Consider the following 19,327-nt stretch of genomic DNA (forward strand, 5'->3'; position numbering starts at 1 on the left):
AAAGACTGAAAACGTCATGAAATCTCACGGAAACTTGTTTTGCTAAAAGAAGAGAATATGGTTTAGAAGGTAATCAGAAAAAAAGCTCACAAAAGAATGAGACCAATTCAAGTAAAGACCATTAATGCCAGGATGAGAAGTCTGAAATTTATAGGCAATGAGAGCCACTTAATGGTTTGATGCAGGGCTTTCCCATGATCAATGCGGTATTTTAGGAAAATTATTCTGACATGGAGTGAGACAGAAGGATGAGAGGAAGCTGTCACTAATCTACTTGCCCTCTCTGTAGGGAGCTTTCCTTTTTATTCACTCAAGCTTTGAGACCAGTTATCCCCCAAAAAACAGTTTCTGGGTGAACATTTCCAGGATGTTCACTGCTACAAACACCTTATTTAATTGGAAGAGATCACAAATAACCACATCACAGGCTGACACCCTCAAGCTCTGCTGCTGTTGCTATTTAGTTGCAAAGTCATGTCCGACTCTTTGTGACCCCCATGGACCGTAGCCCGCCAGGCTCCTCTGTTCATGGAATTTTCCAGGCAAGAATACTGGAGTGAGTTGCCATTTCTGACTCCAACCTTCAAGCTCTACTTCATGATGAAGCTAAAGAAGACAAGTCACAGGGCCTTCCCTGGTGATCCAGTGGCTAAGACTCTGTGCCCCCAAGGCAGGGGGCCTGGGTTCAGTCCTGGTTGGGGAACTAAGATCTGGGGCAACTAAGCCTGAACAGAGCACCTACTAGCCTACACGCTGCAACTACTGAAGCCCATGCCCCCTAGAGACTGTGCTCCACAACAAGAAAGGCCACCACAATGAGAAGTCCATGCCCACAACAAAGAGTGGCCCCCATTCACCACAACTAGAGAAAGCCTGTGATCAGCAATGAGGACCCAGTGCAGCCATAAATAAATAATTTTTTAATATATTAAAAAAAAACCAATGTGAAGTAACTTAGCCAAGGTAACACAGAATGTAAGTAGTGGGTGCAAGAGTCACCTAGCCTCATCTTCATTGTACTACACAGCCTACCTTACCTTCAAATGGCATTCAGGCCCTGAACAGTATAGCTCCAAACTGCCTCTCCAATCTAGCAAAATGTCTACATCTTTTATCTTGTATATATACAGTCAGCCTTCTATACCCATGGGTTCCAAATCCACAGATTCAATCAACTACAGACTGAAAACATTCAAGAACAAATAAAAAATTCCAGAATGTTCCAAGAAGCAAAAACATGAACCTGCTGCATGTTAGTACTATTTACACAGTATTTACATTGTATTTACAACTATTTACATAGTATTTGGGCCTTCCCTGGTGGCTCAGGGGTAAAGAACCCAGGGATTGAACCTGGGTCAGGAAGATCCCCTGGAGAAGGGAATGTCAATTCACTCCAGTATTCTTGCCTGGAGAATCCCATGGACACAGGAGCCTGGCGGGCTACAATCTATACAGTCACAAAGAGTCGAACATGACTTAGTGACTAAACACCACACCACATAGTATATATACTATATTAGGTATTTTAAGTAATCTAGAGATAATTTAAAGTACACAGGAGGATGAATAAAGGTTATATGCAAATACTACATCAGTTTATATAAGGGACTGCAGTAGCATGGATTTGAGTATCAGTAGGGGATCCTGGAATCAATCCTCCATGAATACTGGGGGATGATTATAAATCAAAGTGGTTTCATTAATTCAATAGTTTCATTATTTCAAAACAATCACAGAAAATCTGTTGATTTCTATGTTATCAGTAGTTGCTTAATCTGAATATACACATATTCTATGACTGAAAAGTAAAAGGAAAACCCCATTTAAAATGAAGCCAGGGGACATCTCTGATGGTCCAGTGGTTAAGACTCTACACTGCCAATACAGGGACAGCGGGTTTAATCCCTGGTGGGGGAACTAGGATCCCATATGCCATGCAGCACAGCCAAAAGATAAATAAAAAGAAGGCGGAAGTCATGAAAGGGGAGATCTCCCACACTATCCCTCATTGCTGTCTGCAGATCCCAAACAGGAAGAGATATAACTTGGATCTCCAATAGGAAGATTATTACTTTCCTTACTCCAAAAAAGAAAGATTTTCTCCTTGCCCAGCAACAGCCTCATGCTGAAAAACTATTCAGCCAAAAGAAACCATCGTCACCCTAAATTCTCTCTTTCCTCCAATGGACTTTCTTTCAAAACAGCCCCCTCCAACTTCTTTCTTCTCTAGAAAGTAATGTTCCTCTCCTTCTGCCAGACTTGCCTATGGTTTTGCCACAGCTTGTGCATCGTGAATTGTAATTCCTCTACTATTCCCAAATATTAATAAACCCATTTTGCTCATAAAATACTTGATGTCTTATTCTAAAGATCAACACAGCCTAGAAATTCTACTCCTAGTAAATGCCAACAGGAACAGGTACAAAAGTTCATCAAAAGACAAGTTCAATACTCACAGTAGCACAACTTACACAAGCCAAAAACCAAAAAAAAAAAAGTCATAACCCAAATGTCTATCTATAACAGAAGATAAAATATATATACACAGAAAATATAAAATTGCAATGAGAATAAACAAACTACAACAACACACACACATGTGAATCTTACTAACACAATGCTGAGTGAAGAAGCTGGGCACAAAAAAGTACAGACTCTATGATTCCATTTACATGAAGCTCAAAAACTACATATTAGAAATTAGGGAGAGGGGTTTACCTGGTGGTCCAGTGGTTAAGAATCTGCCTTGCAATACAGGGGACACCAGTTCAATCTCTAGGATGGGAGGATACCACATACCACAGAGCAACTAAGCCCATGCACCACACAGCTAAGCCTGCACTCTAGAGCCCTCTAGCCACAACTACTGAGCCCATTTACCACATCTACTGAAGCCCATGTGCCTAGAGCCCATGATCCACAACAAGAGAAGCCTCTGCAACAAGAGAAGACACCACAACAAGAAGCCCATACACTGCAACTAGAGAAAACCCTTTGAACAACAACAAAGACCCAGCACAGCCCAACAAACAAATTTTTTTAAAGGAAGTTAGGGGAACTTTCCTGGTCATTCAGTGGCTAAGACTCTGAGCTCCCAATGCAGGGGGCCCAGGTTGGATCCCTGGTCAGGTAACTAGATCCTGATGTATGCTGCATGTATGCTGCAACTAAGAGTTTGCATGCCACAACTAAAGATCCCATATGCCACAACCAAAATGGAAGATCTCACATGCCGCAACTAAGACCTAGTGCAGCCAGATAAATAAGTAATTTAAAAAAAAAAAAGAAGTTAGGATAAGGGTTCTCAGCCCCCTGGTTGGGGGGAGCAGATACGACTGGAAGGGAGTCAATGCCTTAACACAAATCAAAGCAGTGGCACCAAACTATTAGAGTTACTGTATTCTTCACACACTGCCCTCAAGTTGAGAAAGGGGAAAAAAAGCCTGCTTCAATAAGCAATGTTCTTGATGAACAGTAAATATTATTAACTTTATTAAATCTTGCTTTTGAACATACATCTTTTTAATATTTTAATATAATGTGTAATATGTGATGAAATGGGAAGTATGCATGAGGCACTTCTGTCACATACTTAAGTACAATGGTTGTCATGAGGAAAAGCACTTGTGTGAAAACTTGAGTTGTAAACTGATGTAGCCTTTCTTTTGATAGAACGTCATTTTTACTTAAAAGAATGATTGACAAGCTGAGGTTATTCAGTCTTAAGTATCTGGCACACATTTCCTCTAAAATGAACTATTTTAAGTGAGCCTATTACTTCAAGGAAAACAACTTAGTATTTGTTGACAATAAAAAATTCAAGCTTTCAACAAAAATTATTTTGGAAAACTTATACCTAACACAAAGAGCTTGACAATTTCACACTACTTAAGACTCTTTTGGGGGGCTTCCCTGATAGTCCTGAGGTTAAGAATCCACCTTCCAATCCAGGGGACACGGGTTCCATCTCTGGTAGGGGAACTAAGATCCCATATGCCATGGGCAACCAAGCTGGCGCAAGCAACTACTGAGCCTACATGCTTCAGCTAAGACCAGACACAGCCAAACAAATATTTTTTCTAAAAAAGACTCTTCACTGATAGGTTAGTGGTAGGAGTAATCATTATGGGGCTTTTTTGTTTTGTTTTTGTATAATGAAATACGACAACATTTGGAAGATTTGCAGAACTCAATGAGCAGAGATCTGGAATAGGTAAACCCTTAGAAACAGGAAAAATGATGGAGCAGGAATAGAGAGTGACTGCTAATGTGTATGCAGTTTTATTTTGGGGTACTGGAAATATTAAATTGTAGTGATGGTTTTACAACTCTGTAAATATACTTAAAAATCACTGCACTTTATACTTTTAATGGGTGAATTGCATGGTACATTAAATATATCTCCAAGAGTTGTAAATCAAAAATTTTACCACTGTAATAAAATCATAATATCTGAAGTTTATTTAAAGAAAAAAACCAGACTGTCACCCCATAGGCCATGGTTTACTGATCCCTGTTTAACCATTATCTTTGAATTTCTCATTCTTGAACACCTTTTGGCGACCAGTATTTCAAAATCTACTTTTAATTTACTGTTTCCCCTTATTCTTCCATCATGCTCTTCTTTTATCTGTACATCAAAACAATTTTCTTTAAAGTTAGAGTTGCCTATGTTCTGACTGGGGGTGAAAGACCAGTTTCCAAGTTCACTCATGTGGCTGTTGATACAAAGCCTCAGTTTCTCAACTCAAGAATATCTTAATCAGTCACTTGCGTTTCCTCATGACTCCTTAGCTGACTTCCTCCAAAGCAAGCAAGCCAAGAAAAAGAGCAAGGAAGATGCTCTGTGCCTCTTATGACCTAGTTTCTGAAATGTACATTACCTCCACTTTATTCTATTTGTGAGAAGTAAGTAGCCAAGTCTTGCCCACATTCAAAAAGAGAGGAATTACGCTTCATCTCTTGAAGAGAGGAGTAGCAAACAATTTGTGGCCATATCTTAAAACCACCACAGACTCCTTGTGTGTGATAGTCACACAATCATGTCCGACTCTGCAACCCGTAGACATGACTGGTTGCCACTCTTTGCGAGCCCTGTAGCCCACTAGGCTCCTCTGTCCAAGGAATTCTCCAGGCAAGAATACTGAAGTGGACTGCCATTTCCTCCTCCAGAGGATCTGCCCAACCCAAGGATCCAACCCACTCCCTTATGTCTCCTGCATTGGCAGGCAGATTCTTTACCACTGGGCCACCTGAACTTTTTTTGCTAACTTGATGGTATGTGAAATTACAACTTCCTAAACCATGTGTTTTTAATTCAAGTATGACAGGAACACATCAGGTTACTCTGGGTAAGTTTCACTTCATCTATGAGTGAAGCAAACTAGTATCCAGAATTCAGCCATTTTATTCTTTCTCTCTTTTTTTAAGCAGTTTAAGTAAACGACTAACACAGTCTGACAGGGAATCAACCTGGAGGCAATACTGAATAGTCAAGAAGAGCATAAGCTCTGAGGCCAGTCTGTGGAGATTTCGATCTTGCAGTCAAGATCTGTCACACTAACAGGTGTGAAATCTTTGGGCGGCAAATTTACTTCTCTGTGCCTCAGTTTCCTCATGCACTCTCATACTATATCAGCATGGGAAGGAACAACTATATTTAAGCCTAAAACCCAGGAAGAAACAAACCACCCAAATGCTTCGTCTCTTTTTCAAAAGTGCTCTTGAAGCCGGCGCGAGGACGAGGAGAGCGTCTTCTGGATAGCTGTCCCACTTGCCGCCGGACTCAGGGGCTCGGTCCTAAGTGAGCTGACGGAACTGGAGAATATCATCCCACTCAGCACCGGCAACATCCTGCCTTCCCTTCAGGAACCCAGCTGGTGCGAATAATCCCGCGCGCCCGCAACCGCCCCGCCGCTCTCACCTGAGGGGGTACTGTAGCTCCTAGACCCGCAGCCGCGCCTCCGACCGTGGCCCAGGTCGAGAGGCGGGGCGAGGGTCAAGCCACGCCCACCCAACCTCGGGGCCGGACCTCACTGGGCCCCCACCACCGCCTATCTCACTGCGCCTGCGCCCGAAGGCGCGGGGCAGGCTGGGAGGTGTCAGTGGCTTGTGGCTTGGTGCGTAGGTTGGTTACCTGTACCGCTGCTCAGGTGTTCGCCGCGGCCTCTGGGTATCGCTTTTGCCACTGCTATTCCAGCCGTCTTTACCTCCCAGGCTTACCAGCCCCTAACCCAGAAAGTTCCTGCCCGACCCACGCCCAGATCGCAGCAACCAGCCGGGGTCTAACGCTAGTGACACCTCCTCCCCACCTGTGTACCTGGCACTACGCTAATTCCATGTATTATGTCATTTTAATACCTTCTGCAACTGACACGGAAACTAGTTAAAGAACTTGCTTAAAGTCAGAGATCCAATATGTACTAGAACTTCAAATAGATTGCAGATTGGCCACTACTCTTCCACTTTGAATGGCGCAACAACAGAAAGTCTAGCCAAGGGTCATATGCATTACATAAGTTTTCAATGTCTCTCAAGGGCGGTATTATCTCTACAGCTGAGGACTCTTAAGTGACTGGCCGAGGGACACCAGCCCAATTTTGGTCACAAGATCTGGGTCACATGTGGCCTCCGTGTTTCTCCAGTTTTTTTAAACGACTTTATTGAGGTGATATACTTAAAATCTGCACATAGTTGAAGTGTACAATTTTATTTTTACATGTGTATGTATACACCCCTGAGACCATAATCAAAGTCAAGAGAGTAAGCATACACATCATCCCCCCAAATTTCCTTCTGCTCATTTGTAATCTCTATTGCCAGTCACAACGTACTATACTTACTCCTCAGAGAACTGCTTTTGGTCACTGTAGATTAGTTTACATTTTATAGAACTGACCATAAGTGAAATTATATACTACGAGCTTTGGGAGAGGTTGGGGGTGAGTCAGGCTTAATTATTTTGAGGTTAATCAATGTTGTTGAGTATATCAACAGTTCATTCCCCTTTACTTCTGAGTAGTAGTGCATTATGGGCTTCCCTGGTGGCTCAGATAATAAAGAATCTGCCTGCAATGCAGGAGACCGGAGTTCAATCCCTGGGTAGGGAAGATCTGCTGGAGACGGGAATGGCTACCCACTCCAGTATTCTTGCCTGGAGAATTCCATGGACAGAGGAGCCTGGCAGGCTGTACAGTCCCTGAGGTCACAAAAAGTCGGACATGACTACACAACTTTCACCTTTTCTCACTTATGCTATATTAATTTTAATATACAGTGAAAGATATGAGTTGAAGTTAATTTTTTCACGTATAGAAATCCAGTTGTTTCAATTATTTGTTGAAAAGATTATCCTTTGTCCATTGAATTGTCTTTGTCTTTGCCGCTTGATTAAGAAGCAATTGATCAAATGAATGTGGGCTTAGTTATGGAATCTATTCCATTCATTGATCTATTTTTCTGTCTTGAAGTTGATTACCATGTGTGTTCTTAGTGACTCAGTCGTGTTTGACTCTTTGCAACCCCATGGACTGCAGACGGCCAGGCTCCTCTGTCCATGGGGATTCTCGAGGCAAGAATACTGGAGTGGGTTGCCATGCTCTCCTCCAGGGGATCATCCCTGGAGGGAGATTGAACCCAGGTTTCCCTCATTACAAGAGGATCCTTTGCCCTCTGAGCCTCCAGGGAAACTCAAGAACACTGGAGTGGGTAGCCTATCCCTTCTCCAGGGGAATTTCCCAACCCAGGAATCGAACTGGCATCTCCTGTAATTGCAGGCGGATTCTTTACCAGTTGAGCTACCAGGGAAGCTCTTGGTTACCATAACTTTATAATAAACCTTGAAATCAGGTCATTTACATCCTCCAACTTTGTTTTTTGGTCTCAAAGTTGTCTTGGCTATTCTATATCCTTTGCATTTCTAAATGAATGTTAGAATCAATTTATCAGTTTCAACAACAAAAAAGCCTGCTGGGGTTTTGGTTAGTCTTTCAGTAAATATGTAGATTAATCTATGGCACATTGATGCCTTCAGAATAATGAGTCTTCTAATCTACAAATATGGTATATATCTCCATTTAAGCATTTAAGTATTCTATAATACTTAAGTATTCTACAATTTCTCTCAGAATTGTTTTGTAGGTTTCAGTGTACACATCTTGCAAGTCTTTTGTTAGATTTATGCCTATTTCATACTTTGTATGCTAGTATAAACAGTATTGTTTCTACATTTTTTTAAGACTTCTTCATTTATTTATTTTTGTCTGCACCAGGTCTTCATTGGTTGCACTGGGTCTTCTCTGGTGTATGAGGGCTTCCTCTAGTTGTGTAAAGCATAGACTACTCTTCATTACAGGGCACTAGCTTCTCATTGCGGTGGCTTCTCTTGTCATGGAGCATGGGCTCTAGGGCTCGTAGGCTTTAGTGGTTGCTGTATGTGGGACCAGTAGTTGCATCTCCTGGGCTCTAGAGTGTGGGCTCAATTGCCCCACAGTACATCGGATCTTCCCAGACCAGGGATTAAACCTGTGTCCTGTGCATTGGCAGGCAGATTCTTAACCACTGGACCACTAGGGAAGCCCTGTTTCTACATTTTTAATAATTTATTGCTAATAAATAGAAATACAACTGATTTGTGTATGTATATATATATATATATATATCTTATATCCTGAAAACTTGCTAAACTCAATAGTTTGAGTAGCTTTTTACAAATTCTATAGGATTTTCTATAGATACAATCATATTATCAGTTATCAGTAAATAAAGATGAATTTCTTCTTTTTTTTAATCTGGATGCTTTTTCTTTTTCTTACCTATTGCACTAGCTATAACCTCCAGTACAGTTCAGTGAGAAATGGATTGTCTTTTCAGTAGCTGGGTCAACTGGATATTCATGTAAGAAAACATGAAACTTGACCCCTATGTCACACAACACACAAAAATTAATTTGAGAAGTATTATAGAGCTAAATGTGAAAGGTAAGATAATAATAGTATTAAAGAAAACATAAGAGACTATGTTAAGGGCTAAGAGCAGGCAAAAATTTATTAAATGGGATGCAAAAAAGATTAATAAATTAATTCCATTTAATGTATGAATTAAATAAGTTTAATTTACATATTAACTTAGATACTAAAACTTCTATTCATCAAAAGATGTCATGAAGGGAACTTCTCTGGTGGTCCAGTGGCTAAGACTCTGTACTCCCAACACAGGGGCCTGGATTCTATCCCTGGTAAGGGAACTGGATCCCACATGCTGCAACTAACAGTTTGCATGTCTCATTTAAAGATCTCACATAATGCAACTAAAGATCCTGCATGCCACAGCTAAGACCCGCCTCAGATAAACTTTCTTTTTAAAAAAAAAGGTACGAAATGTTTATTTAAAAAAAAAGTTGCCATGAAGAAAGTGGAAAGGTTACTGACAGGCCAGGAAAAGAGATTTGCAAAACATGTATCTGACAGAGGACTCCTATAAATTGATTTTTTTTTTTAATCTGGAATCATCTTTAAGAGAGCAGAGGGACAGAAGACTTGCATTGATATTCACAAAAGAAGATATCCAAATGGCCAATAAGCAGATGAAAAAGCATTCAACATCAATAGTCATGCACAAACATACAAATTAAAACCACAATTGGGATACCACTACAAACCAACATACTAACCTCCACCATGCTGCACCCACTTTGGAGAACTGGCAGTATCTACAAAAGCTAAACATACATGTCCATCCTGTGACCCAGCAGTTCCATCTCTGGGTATGTCCAACATAAATGAATGCTTCTGTCATCAAAAGACATGTACAAGAATTTTCATAGCAGTTTTATTCATAATGACCAAAATCTGGAAACAACTCAAATGTCCGTCACCAGTAGGATGGATAACTGGCTATATTGTATTATATTCACACGGTGGAATGCTACTGTATGGAATGGAATATTACAATGGTGAAAAATAACAAATCACTGCTACATGCAAGTATGCGAATGAATATCACAAATACGTGCTGCGTGCTGAGTCGCTTCAGTTGGGTCCAACTCTGTGCGACCCTATGGACCATAGCCTATCAGGCTCCTCTGTCCATGGGATTCTCCAGGCAAGAATACTGGAGTGGTTGCCATGCCTTTCTCCAGGGGATCTTCCCAACTCAGGGATCGAACCCTCATCTCTTATAGCTCCTATATTGGCAAGCAGGCCCATTACCACTAGCGCTACCTGGGAAGCGTCACAAATATAACACTGACCAAAATAAGCTGAGATTACAAATACAAAAGATTACATATGTGTGATTCTATTTGTGTGAAGTTCTTAGACAGGCAAAAGTAACCCACCAAAAAGTTACTTTTGTTGGAGGAAGTGATAATGACTGGAAGAGAGTACAGGCAAACCTATTGGGGGTACCAGAAATGCTCTATATCTTGGTCTGAGTGGTGTCTAAGCTGCTACATATACACATGTAAAAATTCGCTATTCTCTACACGTAAAATGTATGTATTTTATGTATGCAAGTTATATCAACATAAAGGAAAACTAAAGTGTCTGTTTCTGAACATAATTATTCGATTCTTCTGATATGTATGCCCATTTCTGGGCCAAAACTGCTCTTTGGATCACTATAACTTACCAGTAAGTCTGATATCTACAAAATAAGTTCAGCTCTTTTCTTTAAAAAATTTCTTGCAAATGTACATTTCAAGTGAATTTTAGGATCAATTTTTCGAATTCCTTAGAAATTTTCTGTTGTGATTTTAATTGGGATTATACAATATATTTAGTTAATTTGTAAAGCAATTACATTTCTACAATACTGTGTGTGTGTGCATTCATTCGTGTCCAACCCTTTGAGACCCTGTGGACTATAACCCACCAGGCTCCTCTGTCCATGGGCAAGAATACTGGAGTGTGCTGCCATGCCATCCACCAGGGCATCTTCCCGACCCAGGGATCGAACCCATGTCTCTTACATCTCCTGCACTGGCCGGTGGATTCTTTACCACTAGTGCCACCTGGGAAGCCCTGCTACAATACTGACTCCATTCAATTAACATGGTTCATTATTGAAAATTCATGGAATTTTCAATCAACTTTTAAGGTATTGTTATATAGGACTTGAACATTTTTTCGGGTATCTTATGTGTATGATGTAATTACATAATTATGAGTTCTATTGTATTATAAAGAAATATTTATCTCATTATATTCTCTAATCACTGTTGGTATATTAAAAAGCTCTTTTCTTTTTTAAAATTTTCTGGCCACCTTATCGAACTCTTTCATTCATTTTAGTAGTTTTTCATTTGACTCTTTTCATTTCTCGGTCATGTGTAAAATGTTAAAACTCTCTCTCCTTTCTATGGGGATCTGACTTTTGGTTAATTTTCTAACAATGTTTTCCTGGAAATAGATTAAGATGGTACGTGCCCACTAGGCAACACCGTTTACAATAACAATGACCCCTGTGGTTTGTAAGTTTATCTGGACTAGGAGTCACCGTTAGTTAGTTTAGTCGCTCAGTAGTGTCTGACTCCTTGCAAACCCACCGACTGCAGCACGCCAGGCTTCCCTGTCTATAACCAACTCATAACTCAACTCATGTCCATGGAGTCGGTGATGCCATCCAACCATCTCACCCTCTATTGTCCCCTTCTCCTCCTGCCTTCAATTTTTCCCAGCATCAGGGTCTTTTCCAATGAGTCAGTTCTTCACATCAGGTGGCCAAAGTATTGGAGTTTCAGCTTCAGCATCAGTCCTTCCAGTGAATATTCCGGACTGATTTCCTTTAAGATGGACTTGGATTTCCTTGCAGTCCACCGGACTCTCAAGAGTCTTATCCAACACCACAGTTCAAAAGCATCAATTCTTCAGTGCTCAACTTTATTTATAGTCCAACTCTTATATCCATACATGACTACTAGAAAAAACATAGCTTTGACTAAACAGACCTTTGTTGGCAAAGTAATGTCTCTATTTTTTAATACGTTGTCTAGGCTGGTCATAACTTCTCTTCCAAGGAGCAAGCATCTTTTCATTTCATGGCTGCAGTCACCATCTGCAGTGATTTTGGAACCCAAAAAAACAAAGTCTGTCACTGTTTCCATTGTTTCCCCATCTATTTACCATGAAGTAATGGGATCAGATACCATGATCTTAGTTTTCTGAATGTTGAGTTTTAACCCAACTTTTCCACTCTCCTCTTTCACTTTCATCAACAAGCTCTTTAGTTCTTCTTCACTTTCTGCCATAAGGGTGGTGTCATCTGCATATCTGAGGTTATTGATATTTTTCCTGGCAATCTTGATTCCAGCTTGTGCTTCATCCAGTCCAGCATTTCTCATGATGTACTCTGCATAGAAGTTAAATAAGGAGGGTGACAATATACAGCCTTGATGTACTCCTTTCCCGATTTGGAACCAGTCTGTTGTTTCATGTCCAGTTCTAACTGTTGCTTCTTGACCTGCATGCAGATTTCTCAGGAGGCAGGTCAGGTGGTCTGGTATTCCCATCTCTTTAAGAATTTTCTGCCGTTTGTTGTGATCCACACAGTCAAAGGCTTTGGTGGAGTCATTAAAGCAGAAGTAGATATTTTTCTGAAACTCTCTTGCTTTTTCTATGATCCAGTGGATGTTGGCAATTTGATCTCTGTTCCTCTGCCTTTTCTAAATTCAACTTGAGCATCTGGAAGTTCATGATTCATGTACTGTTGAAGCCTGGCTTGGAGAATTTTGAGCATTACTTTGTTAGCATGTGAGATGAGTGCAGTTGTGCAGTAGGTTGAGCATTCTTTGGGATTGGAATGAAAACTGACCTTGTCCAGTCCTGGGGCCACTGCTGAGCTTTCCAAATTTGCTGGCATATTGAGTGCAGCACTTTCATAGCATCATCTTTTAGGATTTGAAATAGTTCAACTGGAATTCCATCACCTCCCCTAGCATTGTTCGTAGTGATGTTTCCTAAGTCCCGCTTGACTTCGCATTCCAAGATGTCTGGCTCTAGGTGAGTGATCATACCATTGTGGTTATCTGGGTCATGAAGATTTTTTTTCTATAGTTCTTCTTTATATTCTTGCCACCTCTTCTTAATATCTTCTGCTTCTGTTAGGTCCAAACCATTTCTGCCCTTTATTGTGCCCACCTTTGCATGAAATATTCCCTTGATATCTCTAATTTTCTTGAAGAGATTTCTGGTGTTTCCCATTCTATTGTTTTCCTCTATTTCTTTTCATTGGTTGCTGAGGAAGGCTTTCTTATCTCTCCTTGCTATTATTTGGAACTCTACATTCAAATGGGTATGTCTTTCCTTTTCTCCTTTGCCTTTAGCTTCTCTTCTTTTCGCAGCTATTTGTTAGCCCTTGTCAGACAACCATTTTGCCTTTTTGCATTTCTTTTTCTTGGGATGGTCTTGATCACTGCCTCCTGTAGAATGTCATGAACCTCTGTCCATAGGTACTTCAGGTACTCTGTCTATAAGATCTAATCCCTTTAATCTATTTATCACTTCTACTGTATAATTGTAAGGGATTTGATTTAGGTCATACCTGAATGGTCTAGTGATTTTCCCTACTTTCTTCAGTTTAAGTCTGAGTTTGTCAATAAGGAGTTCATGATCTGAGACACAGTCAGCTCCCAGTCTTGTTTTTGCTGACCGTATAGAGCTTCTCCATCTTTGGAGTCACCATAGTTCATTTTTAACATGCAAGTCCCTTGTAGGGACGCTTGGCCATCTGCTGAGTGAACTGCTGCAGAGATTCCCACTGCTAGGAATGTCTGACAGTGCTTGGGTGCATGTGTGGTTCCTGTCCTATATCCTGAATGTTGCTGCTGTTGTTAGTTGCCCAGTCATGTCTGACTCTTTTGTGACCCCGTAGAGTGTAGCCCACCAGGCTCTTCTGTCCATGGAATTTCCCAGGCAAGTATACTGGGGTAGTTTGCCATTTCCTTCTCCAAGGGATCTTCCCGACCCAGGGATCAAATCGGTGTCTCCTGCATTGCATAGGCCTGTCCTATGCCATGTGTGGCCTGCAATAGTCTTGTGAGTCTGAAGATATTTAGTCAAATCTAAGAAGGGGAAAAAAAAAATCTAAGAAGGAGCCTCACGGGCATTGCAGAGTGGCAGCAGCAGTAGGCTAGACTTTTAGACCCTCCATTCAATTTGACCAGTGGACTGTGAGATAAGGGAGTGAGGAAGAAACTGCTGACAAGGTACTAAATGTCTGTGCAAGAGAAGCCATCTACACATTCTCTGGTGTTGAAAACTCTGCTGTATATAAGAGGGGATAAATCATCCCCTTGTGGGGAGCAGATTTGGGTTGAAGTAAAACCAAATTCACACTGAGAGAAGAAATTTCCCACTGCTCACTGTGGGACCCACTGCAGCTGGGCCATAGAAACTTATTAACAAACATTGGTTGGTTGGGTGTTGGACAGGGGTGGTAAAGACAAAAGAATGACTCATAAGACACTGCTGGGGTCCAGCCCCAGCAGGATCCAGGGGAACCCTCAGGATGAACGGCGTCAGCGAGAGAAGACAGACAGACACACACAGACGTTTCATAGAAGAGGTAGCTTTTTTTTATTTTTAGGATAGCTCAGTTTTTATAGAATGAATGTTACCTCCCCTTTAAGTCACCACATATTACATCAGATATTGGTTTATGTTTCCGTCAATATTTTTTTTCCCATGTTTTTCCCCTAAGCATTCATCTAGAATGTTTCCGACTACAGGGTTTATATTTAAATATCCCATACATAATCTTCTTGCCTCAATGGCCTAACATTCTCACTCTAACAAAAACAATGTTTCATAAATCTCAGGTATAGTGTAAATTCTTTGGACAATAAAACAATACATGGGAAGGGTTACAGTAACATGTTTGACATTTCTGAAAATAGTACCATGAGAAAAACCTGATATTTTTCTTTACCTGAAACCACAAAATCTCAATTTACAATGATTAACTATTAAACAGCAAAAACACCTCTAAAGCAGCAAAACACCTCTATTAATAGTAAGATAATGGCAGTAAAGCTGGTTAATATAAGTCTTCTATTAAAATCCTATATACCCCATTTTCTAATTTTACAAAAATACACATAATATCCCATGTTGTTTAAAGAAAGGGAAACAATGAACAAATAGCAGCAAGGAGACAGCAATCGTGAAAACCCTTTCAACCAAGGAGAAAGTAAACTAAAGCAGTACATCTACTTCTAAATCTAAACACCTCTACTCTTTTCTATTCTAGAAAATTATAATCTTTTAAGCAAGCAGCCAAACTATACCTGTGGCCTTTTCTTTTATGACTTGATGTTTATGGTCGTGTCCTGAGCCAGAGCAATCTTAAGCATTTCCAAAAAGGCTTGGACTTTTCCAGCAAGGCCTTATTACTATAAATTGTCATTTCCAAAAATTAATAGAAAGCCCAACAACAGTAAGACAGAAGGAAGAAAGGGACATACCGGGCCCCAAGGACAACCTTGAGGGGAAGAGCTGCCTTGCAGGTTCCTTTCTCGTCCCGGCGGCTCCCAACAAGACACCATGCCTGTGATGGGACTGCCACCTGATAAAGTGGGCGTGACTGCCCAGTAGACTGATTCCAGGCAAACTTGAATCTACAGAGAGATGTTTGAGAGTACCCAAGAGAGTAGAAAGCAAAAGCAGACAGCAGGCTGTGTGATGGCCATCAGGTCTAAGCAGAGCTACAACAGTATAGTAGTATGTGGGGTCACCAATAAAAGATTAAAGAAAATGGCAAGGGATATCCCTGGGTCAACCCTAAACATCTCTTATGATTCTGATAAAAGCTGTGGACTGAGAATGCTTGCGGCCACTTAAGGCTGCACAAGAGCCTGACCAATGTCCTCTGCTGCCATCTAGTGAAGACTTGGTGGGAATGCAAGCACTTTCTAAAGTGAGAAGAGGTTGTCAAAGCAATAACTGGTTATTTTAAAGGCCTGCACTGTATACTTTCAGACTGGATAAAACCTTTGATATAGAAATGGTATATATGGAGAACAGTTTATTTTTCTTAAAAAGTTAAATAAATCTCAGTGTAGTATGTTCCATCTTCTAAAAACTAATCACGTAATATTGTTAGCTGTAAAATACCTAGAAATCCCAGAATAAAGAAGGTATTGTAGGCACTATAAATACAGATGACCAGACCATTCTAGATTCATAGGATATGGAGGGAACATCCTTACCATAATACAAATCCTGGTGATGACAAAATATTCAAACTTGTCCTTTATGTTAAAAGTGCTAATCACAATCTTGGGAAAAAAAGAATGGAGCTGGAGGAATCAACCTACCTGACTTCAGACTAGACGACAAAGCTGCAGTCATCAAGGCAGTATGGTACTGGCACAAAGACAGAAATATAGATCAGTGGAACAGAATAGAAAGCCCAGAGATAAATCCACACACCTATGGACACTTTATCTCTGACAAAGGAGGCAAGAATATACAATGGAGAAAAAACAATCTCTTTAACAAGTGGTGCTGGGAAAACTGGTCAACCACTTGTAAAAGAATGAAACTAGAACACTTTCTAATACTATACACAAAAATAAACTCAAATGGATTAAAGATCTAAATGTAAAACCAGAAATTATAAAACTTCTAGAGGAAAACATAGGCGAAACATTCTCTGACATAAATCACAGCAGGATTCTCTATGACCCACCTCCCAGAGTAACGGAAATAAAAGCGAAAATTAACAAATGGGACCTAATTAAACTTAAAGGCTTTTGCACAATGAAGGAAACTATAAGCAAGGTGAAAAGACAGCCATCAGAATGGGAGAAAATAATAGCAAACAAAGCAACTGACAAAGAATTAATCTCAAAAATATACAAGCAGCTCATGCAGCTCAATACCAGAAAAATAAATGACCCAATCAAAAAATGGGCCAACGAACTAAACAGACATTTCTCCAAAGAAGACATACAGATGGCTGACAAACACATCAAAAGATGCTCAACATCACTCATTATCAGAGAAATGCAAATCAAAACCACAATGAGGTACGCCAGTCAGAATGGCTGCTATCAAAAAGTCTACAGACAATAAATGCTGAAGAGGGTGAGGAAAAAAGGGAACCCTCTTACCCTGTTGGTGGGAATGCAAACTAATATCACCACTGTGGAGAATAGTGTGGAGATTCCTTAAAAACTGAAAATAGAACTGCCATATGACCCAGAAATCCCATTGCTAGGCATACACACAGAGGAAACCAGAATTGAAAGAGACACGTGTACCCCAATGTTCATCGCAGCATTGTTTACAATAGCTAAGACAAGGAAGCAATCTAGATGTCCATCGGCAGATGAATGGATAAGAAAGCTGTGGTACATATACACAATGGAATATTACTCAGCTATTAAAAAGAATGCATTTGAATCAGTTCTAATGAGGCAGATGAAACTGGAGCCTATCATACAGAGTGAAGTAAGTCAGAAAGAAAAACACCAATACAGTATATTAACACATATATATGGAATTTAGAAAGAGGGTAGCGGTGACCCTATATGTGAGACAGCAGAAGAGACACAGATGTAAAGAACAGACTTTTGGACTCTGTGGGAGAAGGTGAGGGTGGGATGATTAGAGAGAATAGCACTGAAACATGTATATTACCATACATGAAATAGATCGCCAGTCCAGATTCGATGCGTGAGACAGGGCATTCAGGGCCGGTGCACTGGGATGACCCTGAGGGATGGGATGGGGAGGCAGGTGGGAGGGAGGTTCAGGGTGGGGGACACATGTACACTCGTGGCTGATTCGTGTCAATGTGGTGGCTAAAACCACTACAATATTGTAAAGTAATTAGCCTCCAGTTAAAACAAATAAATTAATTTTTTTTAAAAAGTGCTCATCAAAGCCATGGCAAAGATTTTTTTTTTAATAAAGCACTTCTGCATGATAACCTAACCTTAGGTTTATTTCCCTGAAAGATGTCAAGTATGTTGCTAGGCTATATTGTTATCGTTGTTCAGTTGCTAAGTTGTGTCTGACTCTGCAACCACATGGACTGCAGTCTAGCCCATCAGGTTCCTCTGTCCACAAGGTTTTCCAGGCAAGGATACTGGAGTGGATCGCCATTTCCTTCTCAAGGGGATCTTCCCGACCCAGGGATCAAACTCGTGTCTCCTGCATTGCAGGTGGATTCTTTACTGCTGAGTCACCAGGAAAGAAAGGCTATATTGCTTACAGTAAAAATGATCATTGGTAGAGACTTCCCTGGTGGTCCAGTGGTTAAGAATCCACCTGCCAATGCAGGGGACATGGGTTCAATCCCTGATCTGGGAGAATTCCACATGCTGCAGAGCAACTAAGCCCAAAAGCCTCAAATACTGAGCCCAAGTTCTGAAGCCTTCTTGCCTAGAACCTGTGCTCTGCAACAAGCGAAGCCACCTCATTGAGAAGTCCATGTACCACAACAGAGTAGCCACAGCTAGAGAAAGGCTGCACACAGCAACGAAGACCCAGTGCAGTCAAAAATAAAAATTAAATAGTTTTTTTAAAAGCTAATCTTAAAATGATCATTGGTGGGACTTCCCGATGGTTCAGGGGTAAGACTCCACACTTCCAGTGTAAGGGGAGCGGGTTCAATCCCTAGTTGGGCAACTAAGATCCCACATGTTGCACGGTGTAGCCAAAATATTTTTTAATTTTTAAAAAATTTTTCATCATTGTAAACTGGACTGACAGATCTGCAACTACCTAACGGGGAAGCCATTGTTTGGGGGTTCATGAGTACTGGACTCATAATTAGGCATATTCCTTGCAGAAATCCTGGAAACCACGCCTGTGAAATTATGAGATTGTCTCTTGTGAAGCAGAGTGAAGTGAGGTGAAGTCACTCAGTCGTGTCTGACTCTTTGCGACCCCATGGACTGTAGCCTGCCAGGCTCCTCTGTCCATGGAATTTTCCAGGCAAGGATACTGGAGTGGGATGCCATGAGGCATGAGACATTTAAACCAAAGCAGCTCTCATTAAGGTCCAATGTGGATCTAGCATCTTTGTACCTACCAAGTGAACTGTGGCAAAGAACGTCTGTGGCAAAGCTCCCCTACCCTATTTCCTTCTAAACAGACTGAGTGTGACTTGTGGTCATCTTGTGAGTCTAAATAAGCCTGAAAGTGAAACTGTCAGTCGCTCAGTAGTGTCTGACTCTGCAACCCTATGGACTGTAGCCCACCAGGCTCCTCTGTCCAAGGAATTCTCCAGACAAGAAGACTAGAGTGTGTAACCACTCCCTTCTCCAGGGGATCTTTCTGACCCAAGGATTGAACTCCTAAATAAGCCTAAGAGACCA

At 40.8% G+C, this 19,327-nt stretch overlaps 1 long non-coding RNA gene across 1 annotated transcript in view; it reads right to left on the reverse strand.

Moving 5' to 3' along the window:
* Nucleotides 1–5,977, reverse strand: part of LOC133050910 (uncharacterized) — a 193,054-nt gene extending 187,077 nt beyond the window's left edge. Inside the window, exon 1 of the long non-coding RNA XR_009691722.1 lies at nucleotides 5,927–5,977. This is a non-coding gene — a long non-coding RNA (uncharacterized LOC133050910). The remainder of the gene's footprint in view (nucleotides 1–5,926) is intronic.
* Nucleotides 5,978–19,327: the final 13,350 nt, after the last annotated feature.

Source organism: Dama dama, chromosome 4, assembly GCF_033118175.1.
Source record: "Dama dama isolate Ldn47 chromosome 4, ASM3311817v1, whole genome shotgun sequence".
Lineage (NCBI taxonomy): Eukaryota > Metazoa > Chordata > Mammalia > Artiodactyla > Cervidae > Dama > Dama dama.